General features: G+C 43.7%; 1 long non-coding RNA gene across 1 annotated transcript; it reads left to right on the forward strand.

Annotated features, from left to right (window-relative positions):
• The first annotated feature begins 16,161 nt into the window (after positions 1 to 16,161).
• Positions 16,162 to 25,668, forward strand: LOC149918912 (uncharacterized). Its single transcript, XR_016464086.1, has 4 exons — positions 16,162 to 16,454; positions 22,354 to 22,624; positions 22,970 to 23,146; positions 25,144 to 25,668. It is a non-coding gene; the product is annotated as an uncharacterized LOC149918912 (long non-coding RNA).
• The last annotated feature ends 1,634 nt before the right edge of the window (positions 25,669 to 27,302 follow it).

Genomic DNA, 27,302 nt, shown 5'->3' on the forward strand with positions numbered 1-27,302 from the left:
TGTACACTGTACAATACATTGGGAATTGATTTTCAGTTATAGAAAAGATTCCTTTTGCTATCTTGGAAACAGAGGAACCATACATTAATAACAGATTGTGTTTTTGACTATGTCCTCTTTACGTTGCCAAAATAATGGAAATAGTCCCGAGTGTAAAAAGAGTTTTAACATAAATGGCATATTATTGTTCTTTGCCAAACCTCTGTTGTCTTATGGCTTATACTCATAGTATGGGATCTTGAGGGCTGGCTCCATCCTTCCTCAGTGTTTGGAAACTGCTCAGCACATGTGACAGGCTGCTGTAAGCATGTAATAAATAAGCACAGCATGACAGGTTACTACTTGGGTTTCAGATTGGTTTGAAGAGGTAGTGGGAACGTTGCCCAGCTCAAGGCTTGTTATCCTTCAAGTAGACAGAACTTTTAATGAGAATTTATCCATACAACAGGTATTGGAGAAGGCTTCTAAGGTGGTCAGTGATGCAGTGAGATTTCCTCGCTTTCATAATCTTCTGTTTCCTTACGAAACTCTTGTATTTTTTCTCCACTGGAAAATTCTCTTATTACATATTTTCTTCATTTCCTCAGTTCAGTTCATTTGGCCAAAGTCACCCGTGCCATGCCTTATATAGACACAGGGCAAAATGGTAAATGCAAAAATATCTCCATTTATGTGGTACAACACAAGAGGGTTGATGCAACAAAGCAGATATGACTATTGTGTTTTCAGCATCGCATGGGAGACTCTGCAATGGAAGGACACTTCCCCTTCTCAGCTGAGCTATGGCAAGGAAGTGGTCTGGGAGAGAAAAGCAGCTGCATTTAAACATCATCTGGATGTAAAATTGCACCACAGTTGATGAGAACATCCATCTCTGCCCACCACTGCTGCACTTACCCTGGTCCCAGTCACTCAGGACTCTTAATGCAACTTCTTTGTCAGCTCTTTAGTGTACTTGAAGGAAGGAAGAGAAGGAGAAAGAATTCTGGGTTGTTTCCATAGCTATGTCTCCTTTTTCATACTTGGAATGACAGCCTCACACCAAAGTTTCTATTGTCAGCTGTTCCTTAGAGGGGATGATGGAAACCTCAAGAATTTTTTATTCCAATTACAAATGTAATGATCTCTGCAGAACAAAACTCAGTATCTGTCTGTAATGCAGACAGGTTGAAAGAGAAGATGTAGAAGAGGAATAATAGGAAAGAGAGCATGACACACATAAGAGATGCTTCTGACATCTATCCCCCAATGATCTTCCATCATTATTTGCTGAAAAATTCAATTTACTTGTTTGGGGATGAAGAAGCTGAAAAATACAGAAACAAAAAGATCTGTGTGTCTGGAGAAGGGGATGTTCTTTTCTCTCCCACCATCTCCTAGGTTTTGGAGAAATTGATCCCTTTGATATAGCTGGACATCCTTGTGGATATCCAGTGGTATGTAATGTCTAATGATTGGTAGCAGTTGGCATATTTTAATTTTATCAGGATGTTGTTATTATTGATTTTGTCAGCCCTTGGACCTGATTTCCACCTCAGCTACATTAGCAAAGTCAGACCCTTGCTCTGCCTCCCTCCTGGGTCTGCCAGAGGCTCTCAGTGTGCAGTCAGTTCGTGGATCATCTTTCTCATTTCTCTGACTGCAGAAAGCATTTGCCCAAGCCTGGAGGGATCATGATCAGTGTGCTAAAATTAGTGCAGCACAGAACTTTGGAGGTTTCTGGTCTGGCTATCTGTGCCATTTTGGGGCTCCTCTTTTTAGAACAGAAGCAAAATCAGAAAGTTTTTCCTTTCCATTAATTTTACTTTACCCTATTTGTTTTCCTACTTCCTGAGGGCTTTTGCAACCAAGCATTTCCGACTGTTTATTAGGTGCATTTGTAGTTGATAAGCTGATGACTCAGAAGAGCAGTTAGTGCAGCCAGCAGAGACACCAGTAACAGCATGCTTTTGCAGAGTGGTGTAGGGAGAAATGTTATCTGCTTAGATGCTGTTCTTTCCTGAACCTAACATTTCTTTTATTATTTTTTTTTCCTGTGTGTGTGTCTTTGTGTGGAGGGGCTGTTTCCACCTGTGAGATGATGTACTATCTGAAGCTCTGAAGGGCACTAGAATGGGAAAACTAGAGGAATCTGTCCAGAATGCTTAAATTGGTGCCCTTAATGTGCTGAAGGGCTGGACCTCTCCAGCTGGCAGTGGTTAAAGGCTGTGGAAGTGCATGGGAGAGGGTGAGGAATCATTTAATTAACCCTAGAAAGAAGCAGGCAGCATGCAGTGAGCTGGTGAAAGTAAAAAGATTCTAGAAAGGATAAACAGCTGCCAGGTAGAGTTGCTTGGGCATCAGGTGGCTTCATGGGGGGAGAGGGAGCAGGGGGCGAAATCATAATTGCTTGACCTTTGCACCTCCTCAAATCTGAGAGTCTTGCGGCACGTTGGGGTTAAAGTTTCTAGGCTACAAAAAGTTAACTCGAGTGGGAACATTCCCTGCTTCACTTTCAGATGAACAACCTGAGATGAACTGAGTACATACCTGTGGTGGCTGGAAATGCAAAGGATGGGCACTGATTAGTTGGCTTCTCCTTCAAGTCTGCTCTTCCTTTGAAGATTGTTCCATCCTGCTTCCTGAAATGTAGGAGAATCTGAGCATTTTTGTCCTTTTCATCATCTCACATGAACGTACTCTGCCTGTCGGCTTTGCCCTTGCAGTAGGTGGGGAGGGTGGATAAAGCATCGTTCTACTGGTTAAAAAAAGCAGTTTTCTGTGCTTCTCTGCTTATTTTAGTTTGAAAACTCCTCTGAACCAAGATGATAAAAATGGGGATATTCTGTGTTTCTACCACGAAGGCTTGCTGGGATAATTATGGCTCTATGCTTATACTGACTAGCCCCTGTCACTGTGCACACAGCGTTCAGATGTGTGGAGTGACAGGTTCTTCAGGCTCTAACCAAAGGACTGGATGCACTTTTTCCCATGTGTTTTAGTTAAGTGGATAAGAAGAACCTTTGCACATAGCATGGCATGAAACCTGTCTAACAAGATCTATAAAAGTCAGGGTCTCTGCTTGAGTGTTTCAGATCTTGTCCTGGAATACACATAAATGTACACCAGCATCCTAACTGTGACTGTAATGTATTTGATGTTCCTAATTTTAAACTAACTACTGCAGAAGAAAGCAAGTCACAGAAAAGGGCAACAGAGCCTTGTGGCACTGTTATTACAATGCTGGCTGATAGAGCTAGTTGAAAGCTTACCCTAGTTAATCTATGACCTGGTTAATCTGTGACCTGACAATAAATTGTTGAGGGTTGTGGATTACAAATCTTGAAGATTTCTGTTCAGAACATCACCTGATGCAGAGATTTCCTAGTGCTCTGAAAGACGTATAAGTATAGATGTAGGTCTTTAGATAGCTTTTCCAGACTCCCTCTGGAGCCTTATCTCCCTTTGGAGATCACAGAAGTCATCATGTTTTGTGTCTGTGGGCTCTTCACCTGCCTCTGATCTTCAGGATCAGAAAGGTAAGCAGGTTCCTACCACCTTGCTTCTAGGTGAGGATGGTGCATTGCAGCTATCTCCTGTGGGAAGGAGAGGAGAAATTGACAGCAAGGAACCAGCATCCCTCAGCAAGTGATTTGGCTGAAGCAGAGAGGCTATCAGGGCGCTGAGCAAGATGCAGAGCAGGTGGGCAGGACATGAGCCATTGCTGCAGGCCTTGCCAACTAGTGGTCATATCCCAGGGGCAATGGTGATGGGCTGTGGGTGACAGGGCACAGGAATGATGTGAAGGGATGGATGTATAGGTCTGGCAGCAAGGACAGGGCTGCTCAGCCATGGGGTTCACAAACTGAGCTGTTTTTTTGTTCTTTGTTTGTTTGTTTTTTCTGCTTAGTTGATGTTATGCACCATCTAAATAGATTAAAATCCTGTTTGCTGCATCTGAGGCAAGTGCAGTCTAAATGCTCTGATCTCTAAGCATGGGATTTCACCTCTAAAACATAGTCTTGGTTAAAATGCATAGATTTCTGGGCTTTTAGGCTGCTGCTGGGGATGAATTTGTTTCAGATTTTCTCCTGTACTGCTGTGAGCTCAGTGCAGCCACATTGTGCAATGCTAGAGAACCAGAGAGGATTAACAGGAAGTGAAAGGGATTCAACCCTAAAGCCAGAGAAATATTCCTCTAATGCCAGTTTTCCAGCTGAGTAGTAACTTGACTTTAGTGGAATTACCCCGATTCATACCAGTGTATGTAGAAGGTCCTGGATTCCGACCAAACCTCTATTTGATTTAACTTGCTGCTGCTGATTTCTTTGATTTTTCCAGTAGCAAGGGTGACTTGGATATTGATCGTATTTTCTCCCAAATCCCTGAATACAAATCTCTGGAAATACGGTTTGGATTTGAACCCCATCTCTGTCAGCTGGTCCCACCTAACTTCACTATCCATTGTGAAGAAAAGTATAAAAACAGCCATTGTCTCACACAGAATCACAGAATCACAGAATGACCTGGGTTGGAGGGGACCTCAAGGATCATGTAGTTCCAACCCCCCTGCCTAGCAGGGCCACCGAACATACACCTTTACTAGATCAGGTTGCCCAGAGCCTCGTCCAACCTGGTCTTGAACACCTCCAAGGACGGGGCATCCACAACATCCCTGGGCAGCCTGTTCCAGGACCTAACCACCCTCCTAGTAAAAAACTTCCCCCTAACATCCAACCTAAATCTTCCCTCTTTTAACTTAAAACCATTTCCCCGTGTCCTGCTATTATCAGCCCTTATGAAGAGTTTACTCCCCTCCTGGGAGTAAGTTCCCTTCAGATATTGAAAGGCTGCAATGAGGTCGCCCCGCAACCTTCTCTTCTCCAGGCTGAACAAACCCAACTCCCTCAGCCTGTCCTCATAGGGGAGGTGCTCCAGCCCCCTGATCATCTTCGTGGCCCTCCTCTGGACCCTTTCCAAAATCTCCATGTCTTTTTTGTACTGAGGGCTCCACACCTGAACACAGTACTCCAGATGGGGCCTCACAAGAGCAGAGTAGAGAGGGACAATCACCTCCCAATCCCTGCTGACCACCCCTCTCCTGATGGAGCCCAGGATCCCATTTGCTTTCCGGGCTGCCAGAGCGCACTGCTGGCTCATGTTAAGTTTCTCATCTATCAGGACCCCTAGGTCTTTCTCTGCCGAGCTGCTCTCAAGGACAACTCCCCCCAGCCTGTACAGGTGCCTGGGGTTCTTCCGGCCCAAGTGCAAAACCTTGCACTTTGCCTTATTGAACCTCATTAGGTTCACCCGAGCCCAGCTTTCCAGCCTGTCAAGGTCCCTCTGAATGGCCTCCATTCCCTCCACCGTATCGACTGCACCACTCAGCTTGGTGTCATCAGCAAACTTGCTGAGGGTGCACTCCATTCCCTCATCGATGTCATTAATAAAGATGTTAAAGAGCACCGGTCCCAAGACAGACCCTTGAGGGACACCGCTCGTTACCGGCCTCCACCTGGACATAGAGCCATTGACCACCACCCTCTGTCTGCGGCCTTTCAACCAATTGCTTATCCATCTAGTTGTCCACCCGTCAAATCCACCTCCCTCCAGTTTGGAGATGAGGATGTGATGGGGGACCATGTCAAAGGCCTTGCTCAGGTCCAGGTAAATGACATCAGTTGCCTTCCCTTCATCCACCAATGCCGTCACTCCATCATAGAAGGCCACAAGATTAGTTAAGCATGACCTTCCCCTGGTGAAGCCATGCTGGCTATCTAGGATCACGTGCTCGTTCTTTATGTGATCAAGCATATTGTCCAGGAGGATCTGTTCCATAATCTTCCCAGGCACGGAGGTGAGACTCACCGGCCTGTAGTTACCCAGGTCCTCCCTGCTCCCCTTCTTGTAAATGGGAGTGACGTGACCCTTCCTCCAATCGTCCGGGACCTCACCTGACAGCCACGACTTCTCAAATATGATGGAGAGCGGCTCAGCAACCACCTCAGCCAGCTCCTTCAGGACCCTGGGATGCACGCCATCTGGCCCCATAGACTTATACTCATTCAGTCTAAGGAGGCACTCTCGGACTTGCTCAACCCTTACAGTGGGGAGGGATTTACCTCCTTGGTCCCCACATAGAGGTATGGGGGTGCAAGACTTAGGGACGTGAAAAAGACTAGAATCCTGGCCACCAGTGAAGACCGAGGTGAAGAACTCATTCAGCACCTCAGCTTTCTCTTCATCTGTTGAAGCCATTTCTCCTTTTAAATTTACCAAAGTAGGTACGCCCGTTTTGGCCTGTCTCTTCTGGCCAATGTACCTGTAGAAGGTTTTCTTATTGTTTTTCACGTCCCTGGCCAAGTTCAGTTCTGCCTGCGCCTTGGCTTTCCTGATCCCACGTCTGCAAGTCCGGACGGCATCCCTGTATTCTTCCCAGGTGACACAGCCTTGTTTCCAGAGCTTGTACACCCCTTTCTTCACCCTCAGTTCTCTTAGCAGGTCCTTGCTGAGCCATGCCGGTTTTCTACCTCCAAGGACAACAAAATGAGATTTGAAGAATGTGTTAGAGTTAAGATGAGAGATGAAGGCTGGAACAATGAGAAGTTTACAAACCCACCTTGCTTTGTTAATAAGTCAAGAGAGGAGGCATCAATTCTCCAAATGTGATTTCTGCCCTGGTAATGTTTCTTTAAGAAGTGTGAGGCATAGTGAGATACTGTAAGGCTTCATTCCTGTTGATAGGGTCTTTGCTGTGAGCGTTGTTATTCTGATCAGCTTTGACATCTTATGAAATAGCACTTATTCTCTGAGTAATCCGAGAAGCTCTTCAGAATTCATGAGGCTTGAGTCCAAATAATTACATTTATTGATCTCTGCTATGTGAAGAAAATTTCCAATTTATTGCAGACTTGTTTGGTGTTAAACCACAAATTAGGACATGTCAAGTTTTTCTCTTTTTCTGTCTCTATTTTTAATGTTTTTTAGGGGGCTGAGATTGTTCACCGATAGCAAAGGCTGTCAAAAGTGTTGTTACTGAGCAGGTAAATTGAGATGCCTGGTGCTGTCAGCAAGCCCTGCACTGGGGCAGCCCCTGCAACATTGCAAGGGGAGGATAAGAGGGTGAGGTCCTGCAGTTCACAACCCTGATGTTCTCCTTCCCACCTTGCCGCAGCCTTGCTGCAGGAAGGTGAATGCTAAGTGCAGAGATCTCCTCTGGAGAATATAACAGGGGTAGTGCTTCCACCAGAATAGCTAATGCCTGAGTACTTGGAGATCCATAGATTCACCCCTGCCCAGAGGTTTCCTCTCTGAGAGAAGGAGGCTCCTATTTCCTCTGGTCATGCCAGAACTGAAGGAGAATCACCAGTATGGCTTAGTTGTTGGTAGAAGAGCCATCTGTGCTTTGTCTGGATTAATTCCCAGTCACACCAGCTAGTCTGTGTGGACTAATGATGGTTTCAGGTAGTCTTCAGCCCCATGCACCCACTGCAACAGCGAAGGAGAGGAAGACTCAGTATATGAAAAAAAGACATAGTCTGCTAAACAGTTAAATGATAGAAAGTCTGCTTCTGTGACTTGGTGCATCCTGCTGACTTCATGAGTGATGGAGCATACATAGGAAGGCAAACAGTAAAGACATTCGCTGTTGCACTGTGAAGTTCAGGGCTCAGGATGGATGGTTGGGTCTGTTTACAGAACACTCAGGTTGAATGTATGTGTTTCTCCTTTGGAAGGGAGTGCAGGCAAAGAAAACACTGTGAACTTTGTTTTGAGCATGGAAAGTGTCCAGGTGCTGAACAGTTTGCTAGGTTGGAAGTTCAGAAGCCAAAGCTGATGAATACAAAGCCATGATAAACATTGCAGGGATGCCTTAGTACACACTGCATTATGCACTGGCTTTCTGCCAATAGAAGCAAGGACTTCACAGCTTGCTGATCTCCCTTGCTGCTGGGCTCTGCACCGAGGCTGTGGACAAAGAGGCTGAGTAGGCATTCCCCACAATTGGGACACTGATCTGGCTTGGCTGGAACCATGGCAAGACTATCCCAGTGCCCTGGGACATGCGGCTCCTCCGCTCTCCAATATGGCAGTGGAGGCCTGACTGGGGCTGGCAAGGGATTCAGCTGGGCAGGAAGTGGAGACTTGTGTAGGGGCTGAGAGGCTATTGGCAACAGTTTAATGAATGATGCCTTTTCCCAAATATATCTTTAAATTTAGACTTCAGTTTAATAAGGCAGTCTTCACATGTTCCTTCAGGGCACATATATTATTTAAAAAATGTTTATAAAGGATTAATGCACTTCAGAGCCCCACTGACACAAATCCCTGTCATTTCCAGTGCCAAGAGCCAAAACAGTCCAGCTTATTTGAAGAAACTCTTTTCATCTTTGTGTTTATCTCTAAATTTGGCACTGGGAGAAGTGTTAGGTTCACAATCTTTTGTTTATCTACAGGAGTCCTTTGTTTATCTAGTAAACAGGGACAACAAAAGCAGCAGGAATGCTATTTCTGCCCATGCTGAGTCTATCCTTGATGGTTTGCATGTAGTAAGTTTCCACAGAAGACCTTAAAGCTTTTGATAAGTTTGTATTTATTTCTGTCTCCTTTGGCCGTGTAGGCTGGTGGCCTGTGCCTCCACTGTCTTGGGCAGGGAATTGTGAATTGTGCCTGTCTTTTGCAAAGCATTTATTTATCTGTGGCAGTTAACGGAGGGCCCTTGAGGACAGAGCCATGTTTATTTTAATTTGGCTGATAGCTGTGCAAGAGAGAGCACCAGCACTGGCTCCTTCCACCACCTGGCAGTGGGCTCCTGGCAGTTGCTCCTGTGGGAGAGCAGTGGGTTTTGTTGCTCCTTTAGCTGGAGCCAGCAGTATTTCCAGGTGGGGCTCAGTTTTGGCCTTCTTACTCTGCAGAAGGACTGGCTGAAGTCAGCAAAGCTGGATGTAGGGAGTACCTGTTCCTATTGGGAGAGGAGCAGGAGGGCTTTAAGAGGGCCTTATTGCTCTTCTGGCAAGCTTCTGAAGGAAGGACTTGTGTCTTGAGCACCATCTTTAGATGTTCAGTGCCAGTAATAACCTCGCCAGTGCTCTAGAAGAGTGGTGGAGACTGGATACGCTCTCTTGCATTGTTTGAGCTGCTCTTGTGCAGCCCAATTTCACTGCTGGGAATGTTGGAGTTCCTGGGATGCTCCTTCCCTGTGGGCTGTTTGGTGGGTCCTTCTGTGGGGCTGCTTTGTTTAGCAGAGGGGAAAATCACTGCTGGGAGGAGGGAAAAGGCTGAGTGGAAGGTGAACTATGCCTGGAAGATGTGGAGGCTTTGTCTCACCATAGGTATTGCAGGAAGCAGCTTGTCATTAACAAGCTAGGTCTTGCTTCACCTAAGGTTTTTGCAAATTATTGTTGTGCACTACTCCTCTCCTGCCCTTTCCTTTCTCTGTGCTCCATCCCGCCGGCCTTTGATTCAATAAATCAAAGCTTAGTGCCAAATCTTGTTAAATTCCAACTTCCTCATTAATCCGTCTCTGCCCTTTGGGAGATGAAAGTTTGGAAATGTGTTTAATAATGAGGGTTGTGATATGTGAATAAAAGACACAAGAAATGTAAACTCGGACAGTGATCAAAGGTGATGCATTGGCTGTGATGAGGAACTATATTGTTACTAATGTGTTGACCGAGCTGATATAAGAATGATAGCGAAAAATACTTACTGTGGTGCTGCTGATGAAGTCTCAGCTTGTGTTTGGAGGAAGCTGAGAGGATCATGTAAAGGAGAGGACCTGTGAGACTTGCACTTCTTGTGCTTGGGACAGAGCTGAGTAATTTCAGTTCCTGAGGCAGATGAAGGGCTATCACATACAGAGATGGTGAAAAATATCCAGTTAGGCTTTCATAAAATATACTAGGAAGTATTCCTGTTTCTTTTTTCTTAATTAAGAATTGTGAATAACATTATTTTGAATTTATTTTTATTGCTTGACTGCCATCTTTGAAAACTTGATGATACCAGGTTTTTAGTTCCACTTTTTTTTTTTTTTAATTTTTCTTTCTTCACCAACTCATTTCATTTCCATCATCCTGTTTCTTTTTTTGTTTTGTTTTGTTTTGTTTTCCCTTCTACTCAGTAGATTAAAAGGAAAATAAAAGAGGAGTGAATCCAATCTTCCACTATGGTCTAGATCAGAAAGAAATGAAAGAATGTGTATTTTTAAATTTATTTTCAAGCATTGAAAAGGAAAAAAAAATTTCTGTTAGAGTTGTTATTCTAAAATGGAAAAAAGTTTGGCTGACTGGATTATATATGTTGACATTATTTTAATGCTGGGAGTTAGGAAAAGCTTGAAATTCTGCAGATGATGCTGTGCCCAGAGGACATGCTGTTGTGATGACACCAGGGTTTGCCTTTGTGCCACTCAGGCAGTGTCCATCTGGTATGACCAGCCAGTGGCCTTACGGCTGCCCAATGACCCCAAGACATGCTTGTCCTTTGTTATAGAAGATATTGACCACTTTCTCTTTGCCCAAACATCCCTCCCATTGGTGCAGGGTGCACCACCAAAACATCTCTCTGGCCCTGCAGCGAGAACCTGAAGCTTTGCAAATGAGAAGATGTCAAAGAAAGGGAAGGGGCAGTGATTGGTCCCTTTGCTACAGACTGGATACTAAAGAATTTCTGAACTTTCAAATCCAAATCCAGTCATTTTAGCTGCAAATGGTTTGTTTGTTCTCTACATTCTTCACTGGACATGGAGATGAGCTGAACACCAATCTGTTTATAACAGTTTTCTTGAAAGTTTCCTTCCTTGTTTTCTGGACCAAACAATGCTATGTCCTTTACCATCTCATTTGATGCCATGCCTGTGCCTTTACTGCTGCTGTTTTCTACATTTTCATCTACTTGTATCTTCATGTCTGGTTCAGACACCAGCCCAGTCTCACTGGTATGGAGTAGCACAGAAAGATTTTCTCATGGTTTTGCAGATGACACTCAGTAATGATTGCCAAAACAAGACTCTATTCATCTTGAATTTGCATTTCACTATAACCTCAAATGTACACCTTACCTGTTATTCTCTGTCTGATGTCTTAGCCATTGTTTCTTGTTTCTTAGTTTAATATTTTGTTGAAGGCTTTCTTGAATTATGACTTGTTGGTTTCATACCATCTCTCCAATTAATTGAGACAATTTTGAATTTGAGTTCTGTTCTACAAGTATCTTCTTCCCTTGGAGTGATTCTGCAGATTTCAGTTGTTCAAGTTACTGTGAAAAACTGGAACAGAGCCAGGATCGGGGCAGTTTGTGTGGGATTCACAATAAATGCCATACCAATAGTTTATCAGTAATACTTTGTCTATTTCTTTTCTGTACTTTTCCCCTGACCCAGTCGCATTCACAGGCACTGTAGGCCGGTGACTTCCACATCATGAGCTCAGAATTGCTGATGAACTGTGAAGTCATGGTACATGATCTGTACTTGTTCCAAGGAAGCGCTTTTCTGTCCCATTAAAAGTTTATTGGGAAAGCCAAAGAGTGTTTCCAAGGAAATTTATGGCTAGTTGTGTTCAAGGACCCAAAAAGCTGAAGTACTACTAAGTTAGGCTGTACTGTCTAAATTTACTTGTGGCCTTGTGGGACAATATTGAAAGCTGTGTTAGGACATATATTTCAGCCACTTCTTTCTGACCCACAGAACTTGTTACCTTGTCAAAGAGGAAAATTAATTTGCTCAGAAATGAACAACTGATTCAATGTTCATTTTGTTGAAATGAATAAATGATATTCTTCTTGATATGATATTCTTCTTCTATCTGAAATGATATTCTTCTTGATTTCGTTACGCTGAGTTTTTTTTATCCGTTTGTTGTCTTTTGTGTTTTTATATATATTGATCATGTAATAGTCTGTTCTAGTTTTTTTTTTGTTTTTTTGTTTTTTTTTTTTCCCCAGGGAGACTAAATAGTGTACATTTTTCTGTGCTTTCCCTTTGCCTTATTTTAAATGAAGATATCATACTTGCCCTTCTTGAATCTTCTGGGATCACTCCCATGCCATGAATTTCAGGGATAATTTCTGAACAGTTCAGAGATTTCTACAGCTGGTACCTTCAATGCCTGAGGGTGGATTTCAGAAGGCACTGATAATTTGGCCGTATCTCATTTATCTCAGCATTTTGTTCTTTCCGTGCTCTGGCTTGCATTTCTGTCCCCTTGTTAAAATTAATTTTTGAAGTATGTTATGAAGCCTGAAGCAGAGATGGATGAGGCTACTTTATTCTTCTCTAGATCAGCCATCGTTTCCTCTTTCTTTTCTCATTAAATAATAGAGTGTATGTTCTCTTTTTCTGCTTCTGCTGATATCCTAGCACTTTTTCTTATAGCCTTATGTTCTTTACTAATTTTAATTAATTCCTTGCTTTAGCTTTTCTGATTTTTATGCCTCTATTATTCCTTTATGTTGGTCTTTATCTATGTGGTCTAGTTTTAGCTTTTGCTGTAAATTCTGTTTGATTTTCCCTAAAGAGATGCAACTATAATGGTCTCTTATTCAGCTTCCTATCTTTCTAGCATAATAGAACAGGTTGCCATTGTGCTTTAACATGATCCTTCTCAGTAACTCCAATTTTCTTCCTCTTTGCTGAAATTCACTTCTCAAGAGGCCTCATCTGCCATGTTGCCATGTTTGTTGAGCCTGAGAGAGAGATCCTGCATTTCCTTTAAGTTTCTGCTAATTCTGCCTCTCTTCCAAAGAGGATTCCAGAGTTTGAACCGTTTGCACCCAAATGACTTCCCAGCTGGGATTTTTAACAAGTGACTGCTGCAATCAAGCCTTCATTTTGAAGAAACTCCTTGATTGGCTTTTTAAAATTATTTTTTATTTTTTGGCCCTTCCAAATCAGCGTATGTGCGCTCCTCTGTCTGTTTTCACTCTGCCATGGTTTTTCTGGCCAGTTTATATCTTCACATCCCAACATCCCTGCTGTACCCCATCATCATTGATGTGTGTAGTCACTGCCTACTAGGAGATCCTGTTCTTCCTATTGCTCATACTCCATGGGCACTTATGGACCACAAACCACCCAGAGGTGGGGAGGTGAAGCTGTGGAATGTGTTTTTGTTGCTTATCCAATGGTTGTAGCCTGTCTGCAACCACTTGCGTGGGCCCAGGACCAGAACCCTGTCTTACACATAGATTAAGGGCAAAAAATGAGTCAAAACTGTCAACAGTTCTTCACACAATTTTTTTAAAAAAGCCAACATTTTACTGTCTGCCATGAAATTTATTGTTTTCCAATACACTGAAAATGCTTTGGTTTACAAAACCACCACTTTATCTTTTTTTTTTTTTTTTAATTTTCCTTCTTCTCATCTGGAAATTGTCCACTTTTTGTTTAAAATAGCTCCCCTGAAACTTAAAGAAAATGACATTTTCCTGGACAAATATCTGTTTTTCTGTAAAATTGCTTTGATAGAAAGTATTTAGCTGCTCTATAATTTAGTGACTTCCCTCTATAAGTACAGCTTACTCCTCTGTTTTTTCTGTGCCTGCTCTCCCCAGCTGTTCCAGAGGTTCTGAGAACTCATCTTGCAGGTACTGTAATGCCATCAGCTGCATTTCAGAAAGCCAAGTAAATATGTTTGCCTTTTTCATTCTCAGATCAATTTTATTCCTGCTAGTATGACTATGAGCTGTTCTTTTAATCTGGGAGTGGAAGAGAGAAACATAGCAAAGAAGAAACAGACACCCATACCCACTAGATCAGGTAGTCCAAAGCCCCATTCAGCCTGGCCTCGAACACGTCCAGGAATGGGGCATCATGACTTCTCTGGACAACCTGTTCCAGCAAAGGCATAATTTGGGTCCAGACATCTGTGTTTTCTGTTTGGTGGATCTGGTTGATTTGGTTGGTTTTAACTCAGAATCAGTCTGTTCTTTCTGTTGCTGAAAATTCTGATTGGATCACCAGCATATTGGCTGAGATACCGCCTGTGAGATGAGCAATTTGCAGTTGAAATATTAATACCAACTACATGGAGAATAGGGTACCCCTGCTTGCTTTTCCAGCCTGGAAATGTGTGGTGAGCTTGAGGCAGCCAAGCTAGCAATGTAGGTGTCCCAGAACTGCTGTGTTGTTCTGTTTTCATCTGGAGCAGTTGATTTCCTTCACAGTGTATGGTATGATGCTATGTTTTGGCTGTAGGGGTAAAACAGTGTTGATAACACACTGATGTTTTAGTTATTGCTGAGCAGTGTTGTATGAAGACAAGTATCAGTTCTTCAGCTTCACATATTGTCCTGTCAGTGAGGGGGTTGTTGGGACCCAAGGAGCTGGGAAGAGCAGAACCAGGACAGCTGACCTGAGATGGCCAAAGGGACAATCCATACCGTATGGCATCATGCAAAAAACTGTAGCACTGGGGGGAGCTGGCCAGGGGGCAGACATTGCTGGGCATCAGTCAGTGAGTTGTGAGCAATTGCATTGTGCATCACTTCTTTTTTGTAAATATGAGCCTGTATGTGTGCGTGTGTGTGTGTATATATATATTTAGATAAGTATTATTTACTATTATTTATCTTTTCCTTTTCTGTCTTAGTAAATGGCTTTTGTTTTATCTCCTGAATTCTACTGTTTTTCACATTTATCTCCCCCCATTCCACTTGGAAGAGGATGAGTCAGCTGCTGGGTTAAATCACAGCACATGTTACTGTCCTGACTGGGGCTAACGGACATGTATGAAGTGATAAAACTTTTCGTACTTATTCATTTTTATTGTAGGTTCAACATGTTCCTCAGTTAGTATAGTCTCTTTTTGGGGTCTGATGATCAGCTCTGATGTGGGCGATGCCAACCTGCCATTTTCTCCATCAATGATACTTCCTTGTCTGCAAGAGCTACTGGCCGTGGGATCCCCTCCCTGCTGAGCTCCTGCAGAGCTTTGTGTTTTCTCAGTCTGAAAATTAAACATTTGGATGCTGGAAGCTGTTCTGCTGGCAGTTTCTGTTAATGATGAAGAATTACCTATTATGCCAGCGTTGGGTGGCTTTGACAATTCCATTACATATTACTAATAGTGCTAGTAATGTATGGCAGCTTGTCCTTGTTTGTGCGCGTGTGTGCATACATATGTGTGCAGCTGTGTGAGGATGCCTTGGAGAGGCAGGGCTGGAGACAATGAATCTTTTGGCAGAATGCAGCAGCCACTGCTGCCATGTCTCCTTTCCTCCCGCAGGGATGCCAGGATGGCAGGGCAGTGCCTGGCTCTGCCAACCCTGGGAGCAGAAGCGAATGAAAGATGGCTGCTGGGAAAGATGCTGATCCCCAGTGCTGTGGCATTCTCTGCTGCACAATCTGCCTGCAGTTCAGGAATCTGATCCCACTGTTTTCTACTGGTCAGCCGCTCTCCAGCTATTCTCCTCTTTTCTCCTCATCCTTATGCTCTGTTCTTCATCTGAACCATTCAGTTTTTGGAAAGTCTATGTGGTAGGTCTCAAGGGCAAAGCCTAAAGCAGTGGTACTGGGCTGGCCAAGTTACAGGTAGTGGAACTGCTTTGTTTTCCCCCTTCTCAGCAGCAGCCAAGCTCATAGGATTAAAAATAAAAAAAGAAATACAATGATTCAATTCTTCCTGTGCTATCATACTGCAGCAACCCTTCCCACAGCAGGGTTTTGGAACTAATCATCTTTAAGGTCCCTTCCAACGTGAGCCATTCTGTGATTTTGTAATAATGTAAAGGATGTAGATGTGATGTGCATATGCCTGGTGCAAAATTAAGTTTCATTTTAGTGTCTGTGGAACTTACGCTCATGCAGCCTCAAGAGGAAGGGGGATGAGAGGGATTGCAAGCCAGAACACTTGGGTTTTTTGTCACTTTGTTCCCATAGGAAAGATGGGAACCCCTGCACAAGAAGGATGAAATGTTGCAGGTCCGAAGGAGAGCCATGAAATTGATCAAAGGGCTGGAACACCTCTCCTATGAAGAAAGGCTGAGGGAGGTGGGCTTGTTCAGTCTAGAGAAGAGAAGGCTTCATGGAGACCTCATTAGGGCCTTTCAGTACTTGAAGGGAGCTTATAAACAAGGTGGGAGGCTGATTTTTATTTATTTATCTATCTATTTATTTATTTATTTACATGATCTGATAGTGATAGGACAAGTGAAATGGCTTTTAACTAAAAGAGGGGAAATTTAGGTTAGATGTTAGGAAAAAATCGTTTACTCATATGGCACTGAAGCATGGGCACAGGCTGCCAGAGAAGCTGCAGGTGCCCCATCCTTGGAGCTGTCGAAGCCTGAGCTGACAGGGGGCAGCCCTGCCCATGACAGGAGGTTGGAGCTGGGTGGGCTTTAAGGTCCCTTCCAAACCAAGCCGTTCTGTGACTCTGTGACATAACCAACAGCTTCCCATTGCCAGCTGCCCCCCAGGATGCTGTGTTGATCTCCTGCAACCCAGTGGGAGTGAGGCAACTGCTGCCAAGCAGGTGAGATGTCAGCAGTGCTGAGGAGAAGGCAGGATGTCTACTATGGCTTACTCGCTTGTGGCAAAAAGAAAGCTGGCAGCAAGCCTCTGAGTCTTATACCTGGATGGTGTTTATAAACACTGGTTGAGGCAGACAAAAGATGTGTGTATGCCCTTCTCCTTCCTCTGACATCTGGACAGTCCATTTCATTTACATTAATCCCTCTCTGCTTCACTCTCTTTTACTGATACAGGGCTGGTGAGGCACAGTCACCATCCAAAGCTGCTGCCAGGGCTCCAGCACTTGCTGGTGTCATCGCAGCCCTTGCTTACTCTTTACTCTTGTGTATCCCTCTTTCCTGAATCCATCTCCTCCTGCCTAGTGCAGTGCAGGCAGCAGGTGGGAAATGTTAGCCCTCCCAGCCCTGGCTTGGCCTTTGCTCTGAATACCAGGAGCCAGAGCAAGACAACAATTTCACCCTCTTTTTTTTCTACAAGATTCATCTCAAAATGAAATACAGGGGAAGAAGTTTATGAAGCTTCTGAAAAATATCTCTGTCTTTCATTTTTTCCTTCCCACTGTTTTGATCCTAGTCCATCCTCAAAAGAAATATGTTTAGAAATAGCTTGTGCATCAGTTCAGGTGAATTTTTCTGAGCCTTGAAAAATGGGACAATGCCTTCCTACAGATATTGACTGTCATTCCACATCTATGCTGTCACCCTAACTTCACATCAATTTGTGCTTTACCAAGTGGCTTGATGTCACCTTATGGCAGAACGCTAACTTTTCCCCTTTAAGGCTATTTATCTCTGTCCTTTGTAAGGTCAGGGAAAATCACTGTACTCCGACCCCCAAAAAGTAATCCATCTAGTGGAGGAAATGATGAGGCAGTATTATGTCTGGCAGCCTTTTTAAACAAGTCCTCAGAATCATCAAGAAAAATCTCATGTGCTTGAGCAGGGAGGGGGGAACTGAGGAAGTAAGTTTGAAAGCAATCAAGGGAAAGTTTGGAATTTATATTCTGGAAATGTTCCCTCTTCATGAATCTATTTACAGACATCTTCCACTGTTACCGAGCAGGAAAAAATTAATAATAATCCAAGCAGGCTCCCAAGCAAAGGTTGGCCATGAGTCTGAATTGGAAGGATAATTTATCTCCTCTGCTACTTTGAAGCCTTTTAGCCTGGGGGAGATCTCTTGTCTAATGAAATTAATTGAGTGCACCTGTGGTCTGGGTACTCCATCTGAATTCCAGTTTCCTTCTCACTCAGAAATTGCCAGGTATTTGCTCACCCCCAGAGTGACTGATGCAGCTGCATTGTGTCCCGTGCAAATCACATCCCAGGTAGTGGTGCTGGCTCTGCTGCTTTCTGGCTGTGCTGCCCCTAAGCATCACGAAACCAACCGAATGTTAGGAAAAGTTATCAAAGAAATTCTGTCCCAGGCTGTTTGTCAACATGAGTGTCATGGGCAATATTTAAATATCAGATTGCTGGAGGGAGGAGAGAGTAACTGGAAAAGGGTCACTCTATTTTCACACTTTATCTTTTTACCCTTCATGCTACTTACCTTGGTGCCAGCTATTGGCAGTTATCAGAGGTGCCCCGAAAGAGTATACTGGGCAAAACAGTGAAGAAATTGGAACATAGAAAACTCACAATTAAGTGTAGATCTAATGGGAAATGCTGCAGCCAGCATTCAACTGAGCAAGAGGAAAAGCAGGAGCTAGGAGACCAGCAGCATAAAGGATGCTACTTCCTTTTTCTCCTGCTAAGTTCCACAAGAACACAACAGTCATTTGAATATGCTTACATTTATTTCATGTTTATGTTTTCTAAAGCTTTCTTTTACCTTCCCCCCCCCAAGCTGCATTAATTTCCATGCTTTTCCTTCAGAGTGGATTATCTGATTTTATACAGATTTAGTTGTACACAGCTCTGAGATTGCATAAAAGTGCCAGCAATATGACAGTGGTTTGCGTAGGCATGAATGCTGTATTATGTGGATAGCCAGCAGCCCAGCTTCATCTTGAATAAATGCAGATTTGTTATGTATAGATGTGTGCTTATTTGCTGAATACTTATGCCCTTGCAGCTCTGGGAGCTTCCAGGAGGCAGCTGTGATTGCATGACAATCTTGTTCCCAGGGAAAAATAAAGTACTTGTGCAGAAGCGCTGGCCCTTAGGCTGTCAGATGAGGAGGTTTTTCTTCTCGTCATGTAGGTTGCACTGAAATTGGGACAGAGCAAACTCCGAGCTGAAGAAAGCCGTTATTGTTTTTGGTGATATTTAGTTTTTTTTCTCTGTCTTAAAGAGACCTCTAGCTGGTGAAAAACAAGATAATACTGTGGCTTCGGTGGGAGTTTGAGGCACTTTGTTGTGGTGAGATAGCTAGGTGAGGGTCTGAGACTGCACATCCTCCTTCTTTGGGGTCTGAGGACATGTGCTCCTACCTTGCTCACTCTGCGAGAAGTCCTTTCCGCTCTGCAGTGCCTCAGCCTTTCTGTACAGATCATAGAATTACAGAATAATTGAGGTTGGAAAAGACTTCTAAGATCATCTGGTCCAACCACAAGCCTACCCCTACCGTGCCCACTGACCATGTCTCTCAGTGCCACCTCCACGTGGTTCTTGAACACCTCCAGGGATGGTGATCCCAACACCTCCCTAAGCAGCCTGTTTCAACACATCACTGCTCTTAGAATCATAGAATCATAGAATGGCCTGGGTTGAAAAAGACCACAATGATCATCTAGTTTCAACCCCCCTGCTATGTGCAGGGTCTACCACCAGACCAGGCTGCCCAGAGCCACATCCAGCCTGGCCTTGAATGCCTCCAGGGATGGGGCGTCCACAACCTCTTTGGGCAACCTGTTCCAGTGTGTCACCACCCTCTGTGTGGAAAAACTTCCTCCTAATATCTAACTTCTTTCTGAGAAGAAACTTTTCCTAATTATGCATGGCTCCATTTCTGCACAGAAATTTACAGATCACCTTCTACTGAGTATTTTTTATCGCCTTGATATTGGAAGATGTGCTTCATCTTAGTCATGTCCCCAGAGAGACCATCAGGATCCTATGAAAGGGTGGCACAGGGAGGCATTGCCATGGCAGGGTTTGGTAACCAGATGGCCTTGAATGCAAAGATGTTGCCAGAATGGAAAGGAAACAAACACGTCTTACTGGGACAGTGCAGAAATTCACTTATCTAGGCTTGAATTTTAAGCTTACTGGTTGTACAGACAATACAGACAGTAGTTCCAGGTTAGCCCTAAAGCTCTTTGAGTTCTGTTGTGGAGCATCATGTTTCAGATGTTACTTTTTCACTTCATAAAACTTTCCTCACCTATTGCTCCCTATCCCCATCCTCATTCCAACAGGCACAAATACAGGTGCAATTGAAGGGCAGCCCCTTTCCCATGCCTGCATCCCAGAGGGCTCCTGTGCATGAGCTCTGCATGGTTCTGCAGGGATTCCCATTGGCAGTAGGGTTCTTAGACTGGTTTTCTTACTCACCTCACCAAGATTTGCCTTGACTGAAACTTTACGTTTGCCAGAGGTCCAGGAAAATATGACAGCCCTCATGAAATAAAAAACTCTCTCCTACTTTTTTCTTTAAAAATTTAAATAGGAAAATGATGCATCCCTGTTGTCTGCATCCCTGTTTAAAGCAAACACATTCTTCACCAGTCAATGCCTTAGCAGAAAAAGGCTGCAGAGAATTGGCTTTTATAGCAGACATAAAAGGTGCATCGGTGCCCTCTGCAAGTAGAGACAGCATTTGATCTACCTGGATCTACTGTGCCACGAGAGAGATGGCTTAATGGGAAAAGACTGTCATCCCAGTGAGCTCCCAGCTCCTGGCTTCAGCTCTGGAGAGAAATTGCGGTTTCCTCTTAAAGAGTTGCAGGGAAGGAGGTGGTGCTGATCCCTTGTTGGTTGCTGCAGGGATGCAGGAGTGTGATGACAGGACTGAGAAGCACAATGGAGAGGATCTCAGGGGCTCTCCTGTCCCACAGCAGGGCTGTAGGATGTGCTCAGCAGGAAGGAGCTCACTGCAACAGGGAGGGGAGCAAACAGACCTAAGAACAGGCTTGTTCCCTTAGGAAAGTAGGAAGGAAAAAACCCTGAAATGCCCTCTGCAGTCACCATGCATGCTGCTGTTGTTCACACCCCCCATCCTGGAGCTGACCACAGTGAGAGAATCAGAGCTTGCTGCAGTCTGTGCAGTACTCTACAGCTGATTGAGTTCATGTGCAGAGTGCAGGCTTTGAAATTAGGGCACCTGTGAAAGCGCTAAGCAGACTAAAGTGGCACGTGAGCAATAAGAAATGGTAATGATTAAAGCTCTGTCATTTATAGACAGTGAGAAATCAGAACCAAAACCTAAAACTGGCTTCTAATACAGCTCCTTGAAAAGAGAGCTGATGGAGCCGAACAGCTTTCCTGCCGTAGATCCAGAGAATTGCTGCACACTCCAGCCCCTTGCCAGGCATTCATCTGCAGTGTCTGTAAAATATGCTCCATCTGGATGCAGCTGGGTGCTGCCACTGCTATAGACCAAATGGATGTCAGGTAAATATGCTCAGCATGGCACTAGATGACTGCTGCAGAGCCCACACAAGCAGGCATATCCTCCCTTGGTCCTGCTCCCATAAGTGAAAACTCTGAAAATAAATTCCAGCAGAAGTGTATTTCCCCATTGTAAATGGAATGAAAGCTCACCTAGCATGGGAGGTCTGATCAGCATATGCTTAGCAGTTGAGCAGCCAGTCTGATATCTATCAACAAAAGTAGCTTATCAGGAAAAAAAAAAACAACTGTTAAAAGAGACTTGTGGAACTCAAACTTCTTGTAGGACAGGCAAATGTAGCTGGACGTTTCTCCAGTTCTGTTAGTGGCTCTTTGTGCTGCTGCCTGCCCAGGCAGATTCACCACATCAGCGGCTCTTTGTTTCACATCTGTATTTTACAAGCTGAAGCTGAAAATAAGAGGCCCAGCTCCTAAGGTACTACAAATGATGTACCCTCTTGAAATCAGAGTTAATGCTGCTCATTTGTGCCTCTGGAAAGGCCAGCTTCCCAGGTGACGGATGGGTGGTCATACCCACCATGGCACCCTAAGTGAAAAATGTGGGACGATGGGCACCTCTCCCTTGGTACCTTTTCATCATGTCTCTCAAGAGGAGAATATTTTCTAGTATGCAGGATATTTCTAGCAGCTTATACCCATATAATGCCCTTACTGGGTCGCTGCAGCTTCAAACGTGCTGTGAGCAAGAGGAGGAGACATTTGTCTAGCTGCCATTTAGAGTTGATGTTTTGCTGTTGGTAACTGCAGATGTACTCAGACTTTAAAGAAAAGTTGCATCAGCTAAACAGTAATCCAAGTGTGGAGATCTGTGAACCTTGCTACTTGCAATCCCCCTGCTCCTTGCTCAGCAGTGAGGCAATCCAGCAGAAGCAGCCCCATCAAACATCACATTGTGAACCACCATATGGAGCCAGCAGGAAGCTGTGCCACAGCTGCTGGCATTCACTGCATTCAGCAGAGAGCTGCAGCATAGCAAATGATGAGGAGACAGGGTCAGGGCATGCACCAGCTTTGTAATGTCTCTTGGTACATTCCAGCTTTCCAGCAGCCAGGAAAACAAATTGCCTCTGGGCACAGCAAAGGTCAGGGTTGCCATCAGCTAAGTGGAATCACTGGCTGTGATAGTCTCATCGACATTTCCCTTTGCAGCAGCTGCTGTCAGCACAAGGTGCTTTCATTATCTGTGGGCTGGGCTTTAGTGGGAACATTTTGTATTTCATTTCAGTGAGAGACACTTCTCACCTGTCATGTTCCTGGTGAGATGACTTGGTAGGTACACCTAATCCTTCTTCCTCTGCATTGCTTCCTGTTTCTCCTTCTTCCCAGGGCTGTTTGTTGCTGTTATGGTTTTGATCATCATGGATTGTGCAGCTCAGTCCCATCTGCTGAACCCAGGGACAGTTTTTTCAGATTACAGCAGAGAATCATAGAATCATTAAGGTTGGAACAGATCATCTCATCCAACTGTTGATGCATCACCACCATACCACTAAACTGTCTTCCTCAGTGCCATGTCCACACTGTTCTTGAACACCTCCAGGTACAGTGACTGCCACTTCCCTGGGCAGCCTGTGCCACTGCCTCATCATTTTTTCAGGTAAGATTTTCCTAATATCCAACCTGAACTTCCCCAGAGCAACTTGAGCAAGGGCAGGTTTCCACCCCTTTGCATTTGGAAGACCACTAGCAGCAATTATTTTTCTGGAGAACAATTAGTTATGCCTGCAGTGTCACCAAAATGTTGGCCTTCAAGTGGACCATGACATAGCCAGGGCTGAATGGGCCATGGAGACCATGCTGCTCCCTGGGGAGGCACCTGCTCTGTGTCCTCTGAGAGATGACAGGAAGATCACCCATGCAGTGGGAAGCTGGGAAACACAAGCAATTTCCCATTTTCCCTTGATAGCTAGGCTTTGTTGAATGACTTTATTTTTCCGCCCAGAGTCAAGCAGCCAGGAGTGTTACTTTGTGCTGAATGTTGTGACTTGCATCAGAGCTAAGCGTAAGAGGAGTACTGCTGCACTGAGCTGGTGGCTTGTTGCCTGATTTAAATAACTACATGAAGTGCAAGGCTGGCATTAGTCCCCACAGTTGCTACCACTTTGGAAAGTGGCCATCTGTAAGTACAAGCTGGGTAACTGTGAATCAGTGCTATACACTGTGCAGTGCAAGCTCCTTTTATGTTCTCTTTGAGAAAACATACTTGTCCTGTTATACCAAAATCTGAGGTTCCTTTAATGTCAAGTAGGATTTTCTTACCTAATAAAATGCCCAATGAGTTGCAGTTGTGTACTTAGCATCTAACTGAAGCATGGCATCCAAAAAATCTTATTTGCATTTCTCCCTGCATCACCTTCCCTCCTTCCCTGACATACTCCCTCACCTGCCCTTACTGCTCTGCTCTCTTTCAAGTCATTTCTTCTGATCTCTTCACCAACTAATTACAGAAACAGCCCTGAGAGGCATCATGGCTCTCAGCTACGTGTCACAGCGTGTAAATTCACTTTGACATTTAGACAGCCTCACTTTCTCCTTGCTTGCAATGGGAGTCAGTGAGCTGGAGAAGAGGAAATTGTTTGCATTACGTAGCCATTGCTATGTAGCGAACCAGCATAAGTCTTGTGCTGTGATGGAAAGTACTTTATGGTTTCATTTGGTGGCTGGAACAATCACAGTCTGGGTAGGGACCAAAAGGCAGGGAAGCTGAGTGCTGGCTTTGGAAAGGGTGGTTCTGCATGGGCTTCTAGTTGTGCCTGTGGCTTCCAACCCATGAGACTACACTGCTTTGCTGGGAGAGGGGCCAAGCAATTCAATAACCTATTCAACAAGCAGATTCCTGAACTGCAGTGGCAAAAACTAACAACCCATAGTCAAGGGCAAGTGGAGATTATAGTGACTAACGCAATCACTTAACTGCAACTCTTTTGTCAGTTTTATTTGATGTATGTTCATAATTGCCATATTTGAATGTAGAAGATATGTTAAGGCACATGCATGATGAAGAAGTGATCTGAGACAGTAATCACGGCTTCACCAAGATCAGATCATGCCTGATGAATCCAGTGGCCTTCCATAATGGAGGAACAGCACTGATGAATAAAGGGAAGGCAACTGCTGTCATCTACCTGGACTTGTGCAAGGCCTTTGATGTGGTCGCACACCACATCCTCATCTCTAAATTGGATATGAAGCCTGGCTTATTAAATGAAAAAAGAATTGTTTGTATAGTTACTGCTGTAGAGTTGTGATCTACGCCCAGGCAGAGGTCAGTCATAAGGGGCATCCCCCAGGGGTCATTCTAGGGACCAATGTTCTTCAGCATCTTTGTTAATGACCTAAACAGTGTGCTTCTGTCAACTAGACCCCCAGGCAATGTGCCAGGTTGCCAGAAAACAGCCTTGTGCATAAAGACTGCATGTTCCTGTGAGACATTCAACATTCAAGGGATCTGTGATTTGAACTTTATTTTTCATAAGGGACTTGCTGATTACTTGCCAAAAACATACAGTGCTGGAAGTTTGATTTAAATACAAACTATTGCAGGCTGGAACACTGGATTTATATGGAGAAAAGCCTCAATAAACTGCACTCCAGTCTCAAGGCAGATTGATACATTTGTGAACTATGTAAACAAGCATACATATGAAAACGTACTGTGACCCCTAAGGAAAACTGAATATGATGTATTAGATTTGGAATTGATTTGGATTTTTTTTTTTAATGTGTTTTTCGTAATGCTTGATAGTGAGTCAGTGAATCCACTGAAGCACAAGTTACATTGCTAAGGGACCACAGGATCCCAATTCTACTTTTCAGTCCTTGCTAGGGAATGGGGAGAGGGCCCTGCATTTTGATGAAATTCAGGGAAATTTAGTAATTAGGTTTTTGTGAGTGAGTTTCAAATAATCTAATCTGTTCAACTAGTAAAGCAGCAGCTGCCAGACCTTGTCAAGCCTATGTTATGATTAATGTGCTAAATGGTTTTCATAGATATGAAATATTTTCAAGGGAAAAGTAAAAGCCTTACAGATGATGATGATACTGGAATCACTTTCTCCCTTTCACCTGCAGTCTGCCTTGCGAGTTTCATTTTATTATTTATTCTTATTTTCATAGATTAGAGGCTACTGTTGGTTCCATGTAAAATTAGTGGGAGCTGGAACTAAAAGTCCAGATATGGAGATGGAAGAAAGCACAAAAAAATGAAGGATGACAAGGATGCAAGCTATGGGACCTCATGATCACTTTGCTTTCTTCGGAAAATCCTGCTAACTCCTGTAGGAATGCTGGCTATCTTGCAGGGTGTATCACTGAGGGGGCATGTTTAAACCAAGAAGATGGCTGGCTGCTTGGAGGACATGCATGCAGAGATGGGGGAACCAGGACAGGAGACAGTTGTGAGAAGTGTGCATGGTGAAGTCACTGAGATCACACAGGCATCACAGGCATAAGAAATATTGTGAGAAAGGGGCTGAGACAGGACATGGCAGGATGCTTGAGCAGAAATGTGATCGCAGCATGAAATGTGAAATGTATGTCTATTTGTAACTTGAGTCCATTATGGAAAACTGTGTTGTCTAAGAAGATGAGGACAGCATTATTTGATGCCAAGGGATTTGCTGCATGGTGTTAAATAAACCATCTTCCTGTTGTACAATGAGTTCTCAGGTGCTTTTTTTGCCTGAGGTCACACAGTGTAACTTGGAGAGTCTTACTGTGAACAGCTGATTCCGTTTCAACAGACCAGGTTTCGTCCTCACTCTGTTTCAGCTGTTTAAGATTTAAATTATTGTCTAGTTTGTGAATCTCATTATGTGCCCTCTGTTTCTTGGAGACATGCTTACTGTGGAAAGTAAAACTGCCAGGCAAGCTTTTTCCAAGGGAGCTGCCACAGCCTCTAGGAACCATTTGTCATTTTCCACAGTGGCTCTGTCACAAGAAAACTTCTCTCCCGGCTGCTCTACAAGTAACATGGACAGCCATGAAGATGAAAGGGACCATTATGCTACTGGAAATTAATAGGATGCCACAGAACCAAGGGTTCTGAATTTCAAGTCTCACAGCTGGCTCCCAAGCTTACCCTGATATCAAGCAAAGGGAGGCTGTCTTAGGGAACTCATGGTTTTCTATGTGTCTCACTGAGGCTGTTCCAGTGTTACTGTCCTTCTGCATTGAGTTCACACCACCAAGTTTGAAAGCTTGAGCGTTAATGAACTCTCAGCTGTTTCTCACTGCATTAGATTTGAACGTGTAGGTTTTGTGGAAGGATCTGCTGTATACTCAGTTTGACAGAGCCAGTGAACTGCAGGCAACAGGACAACAGTTTGAGAAAACAGTGAGCTGTTCTGGATGTGTCTGAAGGAAAGAAAGAAATCTCTCTCTTTGTGTCCTTATATTTCAGTTCACTTCAGCCTCTTTCAAATTCTAGTATTTGAAATCGATCCTTAGGTAAACCTTACCTGCAGATAAATGGCATCTATGGAAACAAGGTGTGCTAAAGCAGTCAGAGGTCAAGAAATGAGAGCAAAGAGAGGAGGCTGTGGGAGAATTTTTGGGTAAGCTCTCCAGTTTTTCCTTCACACATACAGAACCTATAGTGATGATGAATCATGATGAGAAGAATCTTCATGTCATTAATGATAATCACAGGATATGCATATGAAAATATACACAACCACCACAAATTTGAAGCATTTTTTGGTCTCATTTTCAATTTTATTTTGAGATATATAATTTTCTTTTATAAAAGCAATTTTTCCTCAGCCTAGCTCTGAAACATGCATTTTGGAAGGTTTTGTATGGATGCCTATCTCAGCTTGAACAGAACTCATTAATCTTCTGTGGTACTGAACTGAAGGGATTAATGAAAACATCTCTTCTGGATTTTCAGTTATTTTACTCCTTTGTTTTTATTTCTAATTTCCAGTTTGAATTAATAGTAATAAAAACTTTGAAACTCACTGCTCACCACTTAATTAATGATAATTTTCCATGAGCTGCATTGCTCCATGAATTAAGCTTTAAATCACCACTGAGCTCAATGGGAAACTTGCGATCTGCAGGGAAGCTCTCCAAGCCACAGCTACTGGAGACATTACGTGACAGCTTCTCTACCTTCCTTAAGAGTAAAATAAGATAAAAATTAAGCTCTGAACTTCTCAGGTTATAGCAATAAGCTTGAAAAATGGACTCAGCCACATTCTAATTCTCACAGATAAGAAGGGAGATAAAAAGAGACTAGCATTTATTCAGAAGTCTCATTGTTTTTTTTTTTA

The sequence above is a fragment of the Phasianus colchicus genome, chromosome 2, assembly GCF_987193195.1.
Source record: "Phasianus colchicus chromosome 2, bPhaCol1.hap1.1, whole genome shotgun sequence".
Classification (NCBI taxonomy): domain Eukaryota; kingdom Metazoa; phylum Chordata; class Aves; order Galliformes; family Phasianidae; genus Phasianus; species Phasianus colchicus.